At 43.4% G+C, this 18643-nt stretch overlaps 1 protein-coding gene across 4 annotated transcripts in view; it reads right to left on the bottom strand.

The window, feature by feature from the left end:
* Positions 1-18643, bottom strand: part of ETV6 (ETS variant transcription factor 6) — a 240879-nt gene that overhangs the window by 140501 nt on the left and 81735 nt on the right. For 2 of the 4 annotated variants that reach the window (XM_036866355.1, XM_036866356.1), the window contains exon 2: positions 379-550. The exons of the other annotated variants lie outside the window; for them this stretch is intronic. The gene's annotated coding sequence lies outside the window, so the exon portion shown is untranslated. The remainder of the gene's footprint in view (positions 1-378; positions 551-18643) is intronic. 4 annotated transcript variants of the gene reach the window in all.

The raw sequence follows: 18643 nt of genomic DNA, 5'->3' as shown, positions 1-18643 counted from the left end.
TAACAAAACGCGGGAAAGGTTTAAAATCGGGCTTTTCCTTTGCACTCGGCTAAATAGGTGTCCTTTTTTTTTTCTTTCTCTCTCTCTGTACTAGTTGTTTGTTCCAGTAAAAAGAGGGGAGGCAAGACCAAGGGAATGAAACAATATGTCTAAGAGAATGGCGTTAAAGACTCCTCTCTCAAAAATTACTCTTCCGGTCACATAATTAATGTCACCAATACATTAAAACCACCTTCCCTCTTCTCTGGCAATATCCCCATCTTCTAATCAAAGTAGGATTCCACACTCAGATCCAATGAGAGGTGAGCCCAAAGTGATGGCTTATAAGTTCGAGATTTTAGTTAATAAATCTGCGAGCAAGATTTGTCTATCACCTACCTATCTCATGACACAGCTACCACCACCAAAAATCTCCAGTGTTTCATTTTTCCCTTCATCGCAGGGAATTATCTGCCACATCAACAGTTATCTCCTTGTCCCCTCATGCTCCATCTGAGAATCAATAATTCCTTTCCTTCTGAAGCATTTCAGGGCTCATGCAAAGAATAACCTGCATTTAAGGAAGTATGGTTTAATAGAAGATTCTTACTCAACTGACAAGGAAAGGGGGAGGGGAGACCCAGCACATCCACTGTTTAAATTCAAACAGGCGGCGTTTGTTAGATCAATTAAAACAACTGGATGGGATGGGAAGGATTAGTTTTAAGTTAAAAACGTGGCAACTAATGGCAAGAAACCAACTATGGTGTACAGCGGGGAGAGGAGCGCAATTTGCATCTTAGATCGACGAATACCAACTAGTTTCACTTGCAGTCCACACATAAACACAACTTCTGTTAGTTTCTGTGGTTTAACAGGGCAAAGTAAAGTGGGACACACATGGTCCAAAAATAAGATGGGGCGGGAGGAGATCGGTAACATGCCGTTGTGAAAACAAAAATCGAGCAAAAGAAAAATCACAGATTCAAATAAAACGAAAGGGGTGTTTACGTTTTGGAAAGAGTTCTCTAACATTTTATACTCCATCAAATATGCAAAGGGAAGCAGGGGAGTCCCCCAGCCCTGTAACCAAACTGAAGCTTCTCTTCTGCTCATAACCTGGAAAGTTTGGCAGCTGTGGCAGGAAGTTTCGATTTTAAATGAATATATACATATTTTTGTAATTTCCGAATGGAATCACAATACCTTCCCTGAGGCATCCTCTACCGGCAACTAGGGCCTTTGGAATATTTCTGTTTAAACATACATCCTAAAGTTTCCTGGTGAATTTCTTAATTAAGGGCAGACACATACACCCTAGATTTCATTTCTGGATCAATGGAGACGTCCTGTGAAAGGTCACCCAGAGGCAAAACCTTCAACTTCACTTTTCTTGAACTTTACCAAACATCACACATATTCTGAGTAACTCTAACTTAAGGAGGAGTTATATTTTTGGTGTTTGGCTTGGGGTTTTTGAGGTGAAAAAGTCAAAGACATAAACACACATATGGGAAACATACGAAATCTGTTTAGGGGTTTTTCAAGGTAAGATAGGCTTTTTTAAACATTTTAAACATAGTCTTTTTCTAGTTTAACAAATTCTCCATACACTTCAACCCTTGAATAACACCCCACTGCCACCCAAGTCCCAATATACATCTCGATATCTTTATCTACCGTTACTTTATTCCCAGAAATAGCTTTCTGTTTTGTTAGGGTTTTTGCAGAACTGAAACTGTTGACGAAGAAAACATGGTGCAGGCAAAGAGCTTTCAAATGGCATGCCATGAGTGTGAGAAAAAAAGAAGATGGCATTTCCTAAGACGGTGACTTTCTCTTAAAGCAAGGAGAAACTTACAAGATCCTATAACTAGTCCACAGGAATGAGAGGCCACCTCTCCCCGCTCCCTCACCCTCACCAACTCCATCAAGGATGGAGCCCTCAAGGCAGATTTTACTTTATTTCATGGGGAAATAGACCTCCAGCCTGCTGATAAAAGAGTCAAGCTAGGGCTTCCCTGGTGGCACAGTGGTTGAGAATCTGCCTGCCAATGCAGGGGACAGGGGTTCGAGCCCTGGTCTGGGAAGATCCCACATGCCGCGGAGCAGCTAGGCCCGTGAGCCACAACTACTGAGCCTGCGCGTCTGGAGCCTGTGCTCCGCAACAAGAGAGGCCGCGATAGTGAGAGGCCCGTGCACCGCGATGAAGAGTGGCCCCCGCTCGCCGCAACTAGAGAAAGTCCTCGCACAGAAACGAAGACCCAACACAGCCAAAAATAAATAAGTAAATACTTTAAAAAAAAGAGTCAAGCTAGGTATCACCTTTAGAATGTATATATTCGGACTTGCTAAATCATCGTTGTGTTGTACCTTCTTTTCACTGTACTTTCTTTGCAAGCAGCCCCCTGTGTGTTTACATTTGTGTGTGGTTCCCAGTCCTTCCTGCTACACTGAACGCCACACTTCAGGGCTTGCCCTCGGATTTTTATGCCACACCCCCCCACGTGCAAACAATTCCCCATGAAGACAACCTCGCTATTTCACGATGAAACCTGTAAAGAGAAGGCCAGACACCGAGTGACTGTGGAACTTGAATGCCTCTCACTCCTGATGATGGATTCCACTCAGCAACATTGCGACACCCTAAGCCTGGGATGGGAAGCGCTTTTCAAAGGTTTCAATGAAGAGATTTGTCAGTAACAAAAGAAAGGGTGGGTATCTTGACCAAGAGGGGGAAAAGCAAAATGTGCTTCTAGGGTCTTAAGCAATTTGCTAGCGGCTGTTACACTACCATGACCCTGGGTTTAGCAGCCAGCACAGCACTCAGGGGACCCCGGAAAGGATGCCGTCCGGCGTGTGGGCTCCTTTCCGAGGAGAAGCAAGCACACACCTGGGCATCCCCCACCAGACTTATGTCCCTTGTCTCTCTTTCTGTCAATCTCTAGGGTGACTCATGTGGTCCTCATTTTAAAATCTGTTATTCTAACCATGCACTTAACATCTACCGTGGCACAATCATCAGACTATCAGCAGTTAGAAATATGAAAAAAACACTGCTGTCTCCGATGGAGACGTCCAGGCAGAGGGGCTTAAAGAGACTAACATCCAATTCCCCCCAGTAACGGAAACCTCTTTATTCTCAGAACTGCCCCTCTGGTCCAACCCCAAGGAAGGGAAGGGGAGTACCCGCTTACAGCGCATTCACCTCGAGAGCAAACTGTCAGTCGGATGAAAACCAGAGGTGTTTTATTTCAACATTACAGAGGGGAATAACGATTTCCCCAAGAGGATTATAACCACTGCTCTAATTAAATTAAAATGCTGCCGACAGTGACATTAATGCATTCAAGCGTTGGAGGGGGATACACTGCCGGCAGAGGTCAATGATGTGACTAAAAATGCCGTGATGTGGTTACATTATTGTTTAGATGCTGAAAAAGGAGACATGCTGCTCTCAAATGTGCAGACGCAACCTATCAAACCAACGGGCGGAAGAAAAGGGAACACTGCCATTTCTAAGGCCAATTGTAATACCTCTGAGAAGGGGGGTTGGAAGAGCAGCACAAAGCTCTGGAAGGAGAAAATAAGGCTAAAAATAGTTTTAGGCAAAGGATGAAATGTAAATGTTACTAACCATTATAGAAAAGCTTTCAAAACGTTAAATGGAATGCGGAGTTAGGGTTGCTACAAGCACACTGTTGAAAGTGAGCTCTATCCCCGACCATGAAGGGTCACAAGGTGCCCATCTAAGGCTGCTCATTTTTTTAAAAATTTATTTTACTAAAGTATAGTTGACTTACAGTGTTGTGTTAATTTCTGCTGTACAGCAAATTGATTCAGTTATACATATATATACATTCTTGTTCATATTCTTTTCCATGATGGTTTATCACAGGATATTGAATATAGTTCCCTGTGCTATACAGTAGGACCCTGTTGTTTATCTATTCTATATATAATAGTTTTTGCAACTGCTAATCCCAAACTCCCAATCCATCCTTCCCCGACCCCCCTTGGCAACCAGAAGTCTGTTCTCTGTGTCTGTGACTCTGTTTCTGTTTCGTAGATAAGTTCATCTGTGTCATATTTTAGATTCCACATATAAGTGATATCATACGGTATTTGTCTTTCTCTTTCTGACTTACTTCACTTAGTATGATAATCACTAGGTCCATCCATGTTGCTGCAAATGACATTATTTCATTCTTTTTTATGGCTGAGTAATATTCCATTGTATATATGTACCACATCTTCTTTAACCATTCATCTGTCAATGGACATTTAGGTTGCTTCCATGTCTTGGCTATTGCGAATAGTGCTGCTATGAACGTAGCGGTGCATGTATCTTTTTGAATTATAGTTTTGTCCAGGAGTATATGCCCAGGAGTGGCACTGTTGGATCATATGGCAACTGTATTTTTAGTTTTCTGAGGAACCTCCATACTGTTCTCCATAGTGGCTGCACCAATTTACATTCCCACTAACAGTGTAGCAGGGTTCCCTTTTCTCCATGCCCTCTCTAGCATTTGTTATTTGTAGATTTTTTAATGATGGCCATTCTGACCGGTGTGAGGCGGTACCTCCCTGTAGTTCTGATTTGCATTTCTCTAATAATACTTAATAATTCTGCTCATTTTTAAACCAACTGCTTAGAACCTGTGACTACTGCGTAAACCAAGCTTATATGTCTTGTGTTCAGTAGGAGAGTGGCGTTTCTCCTTCCTCCACGCCCACCCCATGGCTGCCTTTTACGGACAAGAGATAAAAACTGAATATTATTATCACCAAAAAAGGCTTTCCTTTTCAAAATTATTTAATATAGAGCTTCTATAAATCATGGGGATCCCCCAGCGCGTTTACACGTTTGTTTTTACGTCACTAACTCTTTGAAAAAGCTGAAAGGCTGAGAAATTTAGAGCTTACTGACCATTAAATACTAACCTTCTGGAAATAAAGATAAGGCATTTCTGTAATAGAGAAAAACAGAAATAAAGTCTGGTTGTACAGTCCACCGCCCCAAATCTGGGGATTCACCAACTACGGATTGAAAACATGCAGGGGAAAACAAATTTCAGAAAGTTCCAGAATGCAAAACTTGAATTTGCCATGTGCTGGCAACTATTTACATAGCATTTACATTGTATAAGTAATAAAGAGATGATTTAAAGTATGTGGGAGGATGTGTACAGATTATATGCAAGTACTACACCATTTTATTTTATAAAAGGTACTTAAGCATCCGTGGATTTTGGTATCCTCGGGGTCCTGGAACCAAACCCCCCTGCAGATACCAAGGGACAACAGTACTTGCAAAAAGATGGTTTAGAGGTAATTTCAAAGATTTCTTGACTGTAGAGCTGAGATGCCCATGATTTAGGAACTTTTTCCAGAAATAGCCCCCATCCCCGTTATGAATGCCAGGATTACCCCCAGTGATGGTTTCTGAAGCCTGTGTAAAGTCTTGAGGACAAAGAGTGTCATGGAAACAGTGGTGCCCATGGACCATTTCCCAAGGAAATACAGTAAAAATGCTGCAGGTGCACTTTTCATCCTGCTACACTTAGGTGTCCCTTCACTGCACTGAAAACCAGCAACCCAGACAAAAGGGGAAACAGTAGGCACCACAGGTACAGTGGTCATGCTAGTAATATTCAATATTTTGAGGGGAGGATTTCCTTTTCTTTTCCACCCTGCAGATTTTTAGGAAAGCTGCCTGGGAAAGCTGATGCTTCTACTACAGTCATCTTCTGTAGACTAAAAGAAGAAATCTCTCCTATGGGAAACTATCTATTGAGATTTACTCAACTGAAGTCTGAATACACAATTATATAACTACACCCTTCTGGCTGCAGAATAATTCAAAGTGGTGGCTTTGGCTTTCATTAAATAAGCTTTCATTAATAAGCAAAAGCAACGCATCACCAAAAAACTGAACAAGACTGAATTCTGAGCTGCACAGTTTTCTAGGTTTTTGGTGCCAGGGGTGCAAACAGAATACACAACAACCTAAACTAACGCACTCTTGATTGCCAAGTTCTTTCACTTGAAAAACTACACTGAATATTTTGTTCACCCCCAAATTTAGCAAGATCAACTTAAAGGACTTGCGGAAAGATGCAAACGTCACTCTTCTTTGCTAAATTTACACACAGCCACAGTCCACGATATCTTTCGCAGCTTTCAAGAAAGAAACAGGGTACTTTAGGATCTGGGGTGAGAACAGTATAGCTTAGGATGTGAGGGATTCAAATAAGAATTGCGAAGTAGAAAACCAGGTCCATCAAATCACAGCAGTGAAGTTGTGATGTTGTCTTTCCCTCCCACAGAGGCTCCAGGAGACGTCTAAACAAGTGACCCGAGCCAGTTTCCCTCTTAGTGCCCAGCTCCTCTCCTGAGAGAAACATCCCTGTTGGTGCTGAGTCATCAGATTTTTACACCCCCAATTGGTCTTTGGCTTTTAACATGCTTACAGTCGTTTCCAGCAAGAAAAATGGGAGTACCCCATGAAAATAGGATGGGCAGGAGCTACACTCCTGGTCTCTGGAGCTATCTCCCTTGGTCACCCAGATGCCCATTCAGCCCTTGGGGGGGGAGGGTACGCCCCACAATCTACATTCACACTGACGTGGGGATCTTCTGACGAGCCCGGCTTCACCTGTCCAAGGAGTGCTCTTGCTTTGGACATTGAAAAAGATGGTTCGGGATCTGAACTATGTAAATTCCCACATGCTTAGAACTGAAATAGACAGTCCTTTTCCTCCCCTTCTTAAGGCTACTCTACCCTAAATCAGAAGACAGCGTATTGTGTCTATCAAACAGATACAATTAAGTCAAAGCACCTTAAGTCTTTCTTTTGCCAGAACTAAGTTATCGATGCACAATTGGATGAATAAAAAGAAGCATTAGCAATAGGCCGTGCAATCAAGCACTGCTGTAAAAGGTCATTAAGGTTTTGTTCTCCCTATGATTGTTATGAAATCTTTCAGCATTCATCAAGCATCTATTAGGAGCCAAGGCCTGTACCAGGCATTATGAATTCTACCAGCATTAAGTCCTAGAATTTCTAAGATGGCCCCAATATTAAAAATTCTGGCCAGGACATGGAAGCAACCTAAATGTCCATTGACAGAAGAATGGATAAAGAAGATGTGGTACATATATACAATGGAATATTACTCAGCCATAAAAAAGAATGGAATACTGCCATTTGCAGCAACACGGATGGACCTAGAGCTTATCATACTAGGTGAGACGGAGAAGGACAAATATCATACGATATCACTTACATGTGGAATCTTAAAAAATGGTACAAATGAACCTATTTGAAAACAAAACAGAAATAGTGTCAGAGATGTAGAAAACAAACTTACGGTTACCAAGGGGGAAAGGGCGGGGGAGGGATAAATTGGGAGACTGGGATTGACATATACTCACTACTACATGTAAAAGAGATAACTAATAAGAACCTACTGTATAGCACAGGGAACTCTACTCAATACTCTGTAATGACCTATATGGGAACAGAATCTAAAAAAGAGTGGATATGTGTATATGTATAACTGAATCACTTTGCTGTAGAGCAGAAACTAACACAACATTGTAAGTCAACTATACTCCAATAAAAATTAATTTAAAAAATTCTGCATCACTTTACCCATAAATACATATGGGTACTCATACATAAATACTTACACTCCTCAGAACATATGTCCCAATCTTGGTTGGAAAACACAGTCATTGCGACAACCAGGGAGGGAAGCTAGCATTAAGGGAGCGCTTGGAATATACTTCCCACAACGCCTTTATTTTATTTCAGACTCACAATAACCCTGCAAGGAAGGCATCATGACCCCCATTCCACATGATGAACCTGATCTGAAGATGGCAGGGGGGTAGCAATCTGTTCAAGTCACCAGCTCGGGAGATGGTACGGCTGGTAAAAAGAGGAGACATAAGAAATTACATTGAAGTAGGGCCAGCCCGTCAACAATGGCTTCACAACTAATGGTGACTCCCACGAGGTAAGTTCAAGCTTGTAAGAACAGCTGCAGCTTTGGAATATTTCATTGCTTTGTGCCCTCACTCCTCACAGAACTCCAGTGGGGTCCCCGAGGGTCGCTCCACGGAGGCCCCTGAGCCAGGGTGCTGACTGTCTTAAGCCTGTTGCTTCTGCTACTGGGAACAAAGACGGAGGGCGTCAGTGCCTTCACCTGAAGGAAGGGGACTAAATGCAACGCGCGAGGGGAGTTCTCCTGGCGTGGCCCCTGAGCCGGGGTAGACACTAGAATCCATCCAGGGATGCGTGTTACCTGTGGGGCCCCATCAGCAGAGCCGTCAGGGCATTTACAGATTGCTGGCGCCTCTCAGGACTCTACCTCGTACTGAAAGCTCATCTTAGGGGATTTTTAAATAAAACCATGTTCCTCTTCTCTCCAACATTTTCTTCGACAACCACAAAAACCATTTCCCTTACTCAACACCTTCCCATTTACCCAAGAGCAGCAGATCTGAACGTACAGGTGAGACGAACAGCAGCAGTGAGGAGGAAAGGCCCCGTCAACGTTTATTCGGGGCCTGTTCGTGGGCAGAGCTCCGAACCCGGGAGGAGCGAGTCTGCCTCTGGGAATCACAGTGGCTGCCATCCAACGACGCTGGTCCAGGGGTCTGAAGATGCACCCTCCCCTTCTCGCAAATGAGGAAGGGGTGATGGAGGCACTCAGGGGGCTTGCGGCGGGGAAAGACTGAAAGGATCCAAATAGATGTCTTCAAATTCAGAAGGGCTAGTATAAGGCAGAGCGAAGGCTTCCCCTTAGCCCCCCCAGAGGGCAGGGCCGGCCACACACACCTGTGCCCTAGGAATCTGTGTCTGATTACTGCTCCCTTTAAAGCCAATTTAAGATGAGGCTGAAAGGTGACTCTTAAAGGTGTTCCTGCGCTGGGAATTAACTCAAGTAGAACTTGAAGGTGCCTTATAACTAAGTCCAAGATGCTGCTTCTGCGTGATCTTCTATCTCCTGGCGAGTCAATGCTTATTAATTACATTGTGGGCAGAACAGAGCCAAACAAAACAGGAAGACCACTCTCCCCCTTCTCCATCAACTGGTCCCCAGAGGCCCCTCACACGATCCGAGGGGTCTACCCAATATAATTAGAAAAATTACTAGTATCTACAACTTGGAGTAACCCTTTCGAAGACAAGCACCAAAGACAAAAACTCAAATAGATTTCTTTATTGTCCTAATTTTAAAACATTTTAATTAAGATCCTTTCCAACCCTGAGATGCTATGAATCTTTTTTTTTTTTCTCTTCTGAATTTCTTAAATATTTCTGACATGAGTAGTAGTAAGCAGAATCTCAAGCTGTGATTCCTTTTCATGCCAGGTTGTGGTTTCACAGGGAGGTCTGTGCTTGAAGGATGCTTAGCTCATTTGGCTGGAACCCAGTGCTGACGGAGGCAAGGTCACAGGCTTTAGACCTGGATGGGAAAATGAAATGCACGCCACTCCATGGCCCAGATTACACCCCTAATCCCTGCCAGGATACAGATGACTTCTTTTAAGGTGGAGATTAGGTGAGCTCGGCAACAAACATCACCGCTACTGGAAACCCCAGAAGCGCATGTCCTACTGACAGTGGGGTCGCTTCAGTATAAGAAAGGTGGTGTGACTTCATACAGAACCAGCTGGCGTCACCTCTGGGAAAAATACCGTCTTGCTGTGGGATTTATCCACAAATGCCCCTAAGCTTTTGATCCACCTTTTGAAAAAGGGTCACAGAATCCTTTCTTCCTAACTAATTCTAACAGCAGAAGAAACACGTACTCAAGTGAACAGCAGCTTATATCCTGGCCACAACAAAGTGAGGCCAAGTTCGGCTCCTGATTAGCTGCTTTCTCCTCCATTAATGCTGTTCGCTCTAATGGTCTGGCTATTACAATTAGCCAATCTGCAGTGTCCCTGCCTGGGGCTAACGAGTAATCAACTGCGAGTGTTACTATTTAGTTGTATCAAGGGCGCCATTAGAGAGAGCTTCTCAATTTCTCCCCGCAAAGGAGAGATACCTTCCAAACATGTTCTACCTGCCCATGCCCCTGGGTACGAGCTCCCGGGGGACTCATGGGACCTTAAGATTGGGACAGAGGAAAGGATGAGGGCCAGGCTTCTGTGGAGACCAGAGGTGGAAGCAGCAGAAGAGCCCCAAAGGGATGCTTTGAACCTGTACATTCCTCCCTCCCTCTCCACCTGTCTTCTCGTGCCTCATAAACGTTCTCCCCATCCCCAAGCAGCTTTCCTCTTTCTGTTACAGCATCACTCTGGGCTTAAGTCCATCTTCATTTTTTTCGTGAGTGACTGCACATGAAAGTCTTACAAAAGGAAGAGAGAGAAAGAGAAGCTTTTAAACTCACACCCTCAGCTGATTGCTGGAGGTGATTGGAAGGGAGGCAACTCAGACCCCCTTTACAATTGAAAAGACTTTTTGTCCTGTGATGTATCTTTACAAAATGTCGACAGCTGAAATGGACCACACACCGAATGAGAAACGTGAGGCTTTAAAAACAGGCTACCAGAGCAAGATTTGCATTCTAGTTCAAATGAGGGCAATCCAGAGAAATGCTGAAGAGAGTCTCTAAAATAACAGCCCCACTGAAGTCTGCGTGAAGTCCCACAAGGTCCTAACTAGATGCTGCCCATTTCCAATGAACCAGCAGACAACCCGGCCCCCCGACACACCTCAATCAGGAAAGGAGAAGGCTGGGTGACAACCACTGCCAGGGTCAAGTTGAACGAATTCCCTTGCTCTACATGTATCAGAAAATCCCTGGGTCGCTTCAGGCTGACAAAGTAATAGAAATAGAAAAAGCCCTGTAAACTATACCTAGAGTAACAAGTGCAAATGAGGTCTGGTACAGATTCATGTCTCTGGGAAAATGTTTCCTACCAATATAATTTTCAACAAAACCTTATTAAGAACACTATACTTGAAAAGCACCATAAAAGAAATGTCAACATCTCCTCAGCGTATGCCGTCTGAGGAACTGGCATTAAAATACCCAACCTTTACCATCACATAATGTTATTTTAAAGATAAGTCACATGAAGCTTGTGAAATATTACGCGTTTCTTGAAACAAAGGCTCTCTATAAATGCAACGCATCATTACAATGAGAAATTTGTAAAGTCCCAAATAAAGCACTACTTTTTACGTGTGCCGTAAGAATTAAACCCGTCTTCATGGTGTAGAGTGGGAAATTAACTGAAACCTCAACTGAAGATGGACCATGACCTCACATATGACTGACTGAAGAATCAAGGCAGAATTTATCTGCCTGCCCAAACTGCAGCCTCTGTAACTCAGAAGTAACCAATACACAATCTTGAACATGGATTAAGAGGGTCACGCACCTGCATCTCCTCTTCTAGAAAAACTTTTCCAGAAGTAATAACCATCCCGGCAAGTAATTTCTTATATACTTTGTCAGAAACCATAGACGTTCCCTGATCTTTAGACACATGACTCCTTACAGGAACTCAGGAAAGGCGTCCTTCCCTCCACTGTGGTCGTGGTTAGAAAGACCTGGGAGTTTGGGGGTTTTTTTTGACAACTGATGATTGAAAACAAGTTCTGCTGACAAGGTGAATATTATTATGAGAAATGCTGCCAGCATTAGTAGCATTCTAAAAACTTAATGACAGGAACGAGAATGAAATATAGAAGCGTGTGTGTATATGTGATGACAACAGTCATTAACAGAATATGAAGTGGCTTGAAATAATAAAGAAACTTATGCGCTGCGCTCTTGTAGCCCTGTTGTTAAGACTAATCATTTATTTTACATAAGATCCTGTGCCTTCATTACAACTATTGTGCTTGACAGTACATGAAAAATATGCTTGAGTTTCCACATACTTCAGGGACTCAGGATCATCTAATCATTTGGGAAATATACATTTTTTAAATCAGGTATTCTGAATCTTGGCTGCACATCAGAATCATCTGGAGAAGCTTTAAAAAAAAATTCCCAGTTATCAATTAGCAGAGGCAAACTATTGATATTATATATAGGATGGATAAACAACAAGGTCCTATTGTATAGCACAGGGAACTATATTCAATATCCTGTAACAAACCATAGTGGAAAAGAATACGAAAAAGAATATAAAAAAATTAAGATTGTCTTTAAAAAAAAAAAAAAACAAATCCCAGTACACAAGTCAACCAGCCAGGTATCAATATTTTTAAAGCTCTTCATCGGATTCCAATATGCAGAGAGGTAAGGCTGAGAATCAGTATCTTCAATCAAGACATAAATAGAGTAAATCCAGACACATGCTAAATGATTATCTTTCACAGTAGTTTTTTAGAAACCTTATTAACCCATTTGCTAATTGTCCTTCCCTCCTGAATAAATTGCTATTGTTCTGCCTTTAACCATAAAATAGAGATTATTGGTGTAATACAGGAAGTTCCTGCCTGATGACTACCTGACCCACAGAGGAACAAGTGCCCCAGACAGGTGTGTCTGCAGTGGTTCCTCTTCCCTCCCAACTGCCTCTGGAGTTCCCCCAGCCCCACCCCCGGAGAGGCTGCTCAGCTTCACTTTCTAGAGCTCCACCTGGAGCTCATGTTCTTAGCACCGGCTAAGAACTTGACGTGTGTAGCAGGGCCAAGACAAGGGTAACGATGGAGAAGCTAGAGGGAACGAAAACCCATTCCACTTCCGGATTGCCCTCCCTCCCCCTCCCCACACCCAGAAGGGTCTGTCTGTCTTCATGTGTTCAGGCCCCAGACCCCCTTTTTCTGGCTCAAGCATCCAGCAGCTTGGAGTTCGGGGAGCCTCTTTTCCCCAGGTGAGATGCATGACCCCCATGACGGCTGTCAGGGCTGCCTGTGAGCCACTCGAAAATGGCGAGTGGGATACATCTTTTCCCCAAAGCAACCTTGCTACTAGCGCTTAGGTCTTTATTTTTGCACGTGAACTGTCAACTGCCTATAACCTGGAGGAAGGCCTTGACCTCCAAGCAGCTGACTTCTTAATAAAATCTTGGAACCCTAAACGAGTAGAAATCTCCAGCCCGCTAAGGTCTTCACCAAGATAGTTGAAAGTCCTTCCATGACAGGCTGCTATGTCCTCCTAACACCCCTAGGAGTCATGTCACCAAAACCAGCACAAAAACCTACTTGACAGATGTAGGAACTGAGGTGGAAGGATTGACAAGATTCTTGAACGAATCCCATAACTGCTCTGGAGGGAGCAGAGTCCTAAACCCAAAGATGTCATCTTTCTCTGGAGTTACCTTCTGTCTCTAGTGTTGTTTAAACTCTTGGGTCAGCATGATAAAGTCTGTGTAAAAAGTGGCCCTTAAGGGGAAGGGTAGCTCACTTAAGAACCTAGCTGATTTATTTATTCATTCCTTTGATAAAAAACATTCTCCAAAGAAGGCCACTGGAAACCGAAGTCCTTCCAATTAAAACAAAATTTTCAACAGTTTCCAAGCATCTTGATGTTGTTAGTATTTTACTCTTCTTCCTTTAAGCAAAATACAATTCTAGAACAGTGATAGAAACTGTGGCATGAAGATGGCTTTATTCATCTGAAGTTCACTCAGGTGTTGAAAAGTCCTAGAGTGGGCTGTAATTTTCTTTGCGTCTTTCAGAAGCAACTTGCAAGCTACCCTGTGAAAGCCTGCTACCAGCATCGCTAGCCAAGGCCTCACCAGTGGTGTCAACAGTTCCGACATGGAGCTGCCAACAACTGAAACCTATCAATAGGAAGATCTGGAAAGTTTAACCAAAAGTTGAAATACGGACTCTACAAATCACTTGGAGCTTGTAGGGTTGAAACAGGAGCTTAGAAAAAGGCTAATATTTCCTTTATTGCTATGGAATTCCTCTCTAGTTGTATTACTTTATATTCCTTGCCACAAGCCAATCAAATCTATGCTGACAATCACCAAGACTTCTGCCTGAAGAAAAGGTGAATGAACCAGGCAGACACAAATGACAAAGCACTGATGCAGTATATAGTTCTTTGTTCTCAAGAGAATCCGTGGTTTCTGAGTGGGTGAAAAGCATTTGAAAATCATTCTGATGAAGAGAAGAAAACTATCTTCTCAATGAACTTACTCCTATTAAAACCCATTTTCCAACCCTCAACTGTCATATACCCATCCATATAAAAGACCACAGTAACACAATGGGGAAAATGTATCTCTAACTTTTGAAGTCTAGCAACTTCCCATAGGAAGTCCTAATCACACTTCCAATGGATGCCCTAAGGCATTATCTAGACAAGCACGTTTGACAGAAATATAATGCAAGCCATATGTGTAATTTAACATTTTCTAGTTGATGCAGAAGAGACAGATGAAATTAGTTTAAATAATATATTACATTTAACCCAACATATCCAAAGTATTCTTTCAACGTATAATCAAGATATAAAGCTATTGAGATATATTACTTTTTTTGTACTAAGTCCTTGAAATTTACTGTCTAGTTTACATGACCGTTCAAATCAGACACTAAATTTTCACTGCAAATACTTGATCTGTCTTTATAGTTCACAGAATTTACAGCCGAAAAGGTAAATTCACACACCCAACGCTGTTCCAAATAAATTTTTAAAGATTTTTAATAACTGACTCAAGTACATTTTAAAATTCAAATTGATTAAAACTAAATAGGGCTTCCCTGGTGGTGCAGTGGTTGAGAATCTGCCTGCCAGTGCAGGGGACACGGGTTCGAGCCCTGGTCTGGGAAGATCCCACATGCCGCGGAGCAACTAGGCCCGTGAGCCACAGCTACTGAGTAGCCTGCGCGTCTGGAACCTGTGCTCCGCAACAAGAGAGGCCGCGATAGTGAGAGGCCCGCGCACTGCGATGAAGAGTGGCCCCCTCTTGCCGCAACTAGAGAAAGCCCTCGCACAGAAACGAAGACCCAACACAGCCCCCAAAAATAAATAAATTAACTAAAAAAAAAAAAAAACTAAATAGGTCAAGAATTCAGTTTCTCTACTGCACTAGCCACTTCTAGTGCTCACAGCCTCATGGAGCTGCTAGTGACCATATCGTACACAGCAGGTTAGATCCTGGGGCAGCGAGCACCGCACGGGGATGAATGGAGGATGAGGTGGGACGCGATCGCACATCCTTTCAGGAACATCCTAAACTCTGGACGGGCACGGGCTACAGATGACGCATGTTCCTCGTCCTTCACTTCTCCAACTGCAGTTATCAGTCATTAGAGTCAGCCAGACTGACAGCCATTTATAGAGAAGGACGCAGGGGCTAGAGGTCCTTCCTGCCCCTGTACTCAGAGACAATGAGCTCTGAGCACTCAGCAAAAATACACAGGGGTTTAGGCTCCATCAGGTCAAGTCTTTTCCTTTCTTCTTCTCTCTCAATATGTCTCTCTCTCTTTCTCCCTTTAACTACCCAACCAATTTCCCTGGAAGCTGAAAAACGAGTTCGTGCAGGACGTCACTCTGCAGAGTTTCAGCTCTCCTCCCCAACATGAACAGTCACTGTGCATTGCAACCTGTCCTCATTTGGGTCATTCCTGAACTCGGCCACAATCCTTAGGAGATGCCCAGAAATATAAGCCAGCTGTAACTCCTAAAGCTCTGGGGCACGTGGTTGAATACTAATTATTTCTACCATCTAGAACTCTGAACCATAAAATCGAGGTTTAGACTTCTCAAAGATAGTTTGCCCTCATCATAGGAAATGTGTATCTAATTAGGCGAAAACAGAATTAAAGCAGAAGGAAAGCTCCATAAGGAGTAAAGACATGATTCAACATCCCTTGAGAGCAAGTCTGGTCAGACCCGCCCTCACCTGCCTGACGTGACTCCACGCAGTAGGGTACAGCAGATGTTGAAAAGGAACACAGGCTCCCTAGGCTGTGACTGATGTTGCACCCGAAGGACCTTCTGAAGGAAAGGAATGTTCCATAAGGACCTTTGACAAGGCACAACATCCCCTTCCCCCAAATACTCAGCCTCTTACTAAAACTAACCTTACAGTTTTAACGAAACTTGTACGTATCCTTTCACCAAGGCTAACCATCCTTATCTGCTTTCCCCCACTGGCAAGACTAGAAAACAACATAAGTTAGAGCCCTGAACAAACGCTCCTCCATATCATCCACACTGATTCTTCCCTCTAAAACTACAAAAACTACAAAAGGGGGGAGGTGCAGACTTGAACCTCAGTTCTTCTCAGCTACAAAAACGGAGACAATTGTGCTCACTGATTGATAAGGTTCTGAGTAAATTGATTCAGTTAAAATAGGTAAAAAGGCCATGGCAACCATGATGTTATTATTCTTATGCCATGGTTTCCAGAGCTTTCAGACCGAGGTCCAAAGACTCGTGCTGATTCACTTGCCCACTCCTTTCATCCAGAGCAAAAAAAAGAAAAAAATTAATATGCACTGTCTCACTACATTATACCCTTTTATGTACGAACATTAGACATTAGATCATTGGGAAGAGAAGAACTGGTACAATTTTCCTCAGTTCAGACTAGAAAACTACATCAGTCTAATTTCCAGAGGCTGGCCTCGAGTGCGTTACATCCAGATCACAGGACAAACACTGGTAAGTTGGGAATCTCTGAATGGTCCTGAGTATCCTAAGACCTAAACAAAAACCCCACTCAGTTCAAACCACTGTCAATATGCGCTTTCTAGTTCAATAAGGGTGTTTAGAAAACTTTTTATAGCTGACTGTAGGTTTTTTACTCTACCGTCCCTACCCAGAGCTTTTAGCATTTCCTCCCCATCCAGAGACTCAGCTGTGGGTCCCCCTTTGGGACTTCCCATCCTGCCTTGTGCCAGGTCAAGTCTCTCCAGCCCATGTTTGCCTGACGTCCTCAGCAGACCTTGCCCTTGACTTTGGATCTAGGTCTCCTCCTTCACAGTTCCTTGTTTTGAGGTCGATGATTTGCTGCAGCTTGGACTTTCATTCTCCTGTGTCCGTGTCCACGGCTGGGGGTCTATCTCACCTTCACGTGCTTCTCAGACCCCCAAACCACACTGGAGCCCCAGGCCCTCCCTCTCACCCAGACGGGAAGGTTGTCGTTGAGAGAAAACTTGGCCTGAGCAGGGGGCCTGGCCCGTCCTGCTCACCACCATGTCCCTCACACCCAGGGCAGTGCCTGTTGGCTCATAGCAGCCCTCGTTACATATTTACTGAATGAATGAATAAGCCTTATTAGACAATCTCACTCAGTGCATTTCTCGATGCCAACACAAACTCACCTCTTGTCCCGTGTTTTCCCCTAGGGCCATCTAGTGACTTTTGGACACAGTTTTAAGTCCAACTGTCTACATAAAAATCTTGCTACAAGCTGCCAGCACTGCCCTTCTCCTTTTCTTCTCCTCTCCAGGAGACACGCTCACTGCCCTATTACCCAGTTAACGTGACTTGTTCTTAGGCCTTATTCCAGGTCGGTCCATGTTCCTGGAACACCTTCCCTCCAAGGATCCCATCTCATCAACTCTGCTGCCTCGAGAGAGAGAGAGAGAGAGAGAGAGAGAGAGAGAGAGAGAGACTTAATAATGTGCTTATACTCATCCCAATGCTGCCATCATTCCTCAAATATACTTTAAAGACACCTCTTTCGGGATGTTCAGAAGCAACTACAGGTACCAGTTTATTGCTATTTCTTGGATCTGACCAAGAACAGTTTCAAGTATTGCTGGGAAGCCTTACTCATTGGACTTGATGCCAAATGATTACAGCTATGTCCAAAATTTAACTCCCACCTCAAGGCCCTAAGTTGTTCATTGCTCTAATTATCTGTGAAATGTTTCTCTCCCAGCTAGACTAGAAAAGAGTGGGGACACAGACTGTATCTGTGCTGTTGACTGAATTCCTCCATGCACGGTGCCTGATACACTGTACATACACGACTAATGATTGGTGAGTGAATGAACAAATGGTCTGAAGACCTTTCTGAAAGATTTTTCTTTGAATCAACAAATACCTGTCTGGTACTGCTAGATGCTGAGAATATGGAGATGAGTAAGAAAAAAAAAAAAAAACTCTGTCTTCTTTAAGGAACTTAATGTCTAAAGGGGAAAAGATGACTTAAGGGGAAAGGAAAAGAAAGTATTATTTACTGTCAACCCTTATGTAACAGACACGTATCACATTTCACTGAAATTTCCCAGCAATCAAATAAGCATGACATTTAAATCCCCATTTTAAAAAGACTTAAAAAAATTGGGATTCAGCAACGCTGCATAGCTTACATAATGGTAATAAGTTACAAGCCAGTCTTTGAACCCAGAGCCTACGGACAGCAAAACCTAGGTCCTTTCTTCCTTGGCACCAAGCAAGGGGTGTACAATTCAAGGAAATGTTTTGTCTTTTAAGTGACTACTTTTGAAACTCTGAAGGAGACACATTTACATGGATATCTGGGTACTGGTATGGGTCTACCCTTTTTTAGCCTTACCCCATCCATACTATTCTAGAAATCACGTTAGGTGACCCACCAACTCTGATCTCCTAAGAAGTACGCCAGGGACTTCCCTGGTGGCACCACTGGATGAGACCCGCACTCCCAGTGCAGGGGGCCCGGGTTTGATCCCTGGTCAGGGAACTAGATCCCACGTACATGCCTCAACTAAGAGTCTGCATGCCGCAACTAA

Source organism: Balaenoptera musculus, chromosome 10 (genome assembly GCF_009873245.2).
Source record: "Balaenoptera musculus isolate JJ_BM4_2016_0621 chromosome 10, mBalMus1.pri.v3, whole genome shotgun sequence".
In the NCBI taxonomy this organism is placed as follows: domain Eukaryota; kingdom Metazoa; phylum Chordata; class Mammalia; order Artiodactyla; family Balaenopteridae; genus Balaenoptera; species Balaenoptera musculus.
This window is presented reverse-complemented; position numbering and strand designations above follow the sequence as displayed.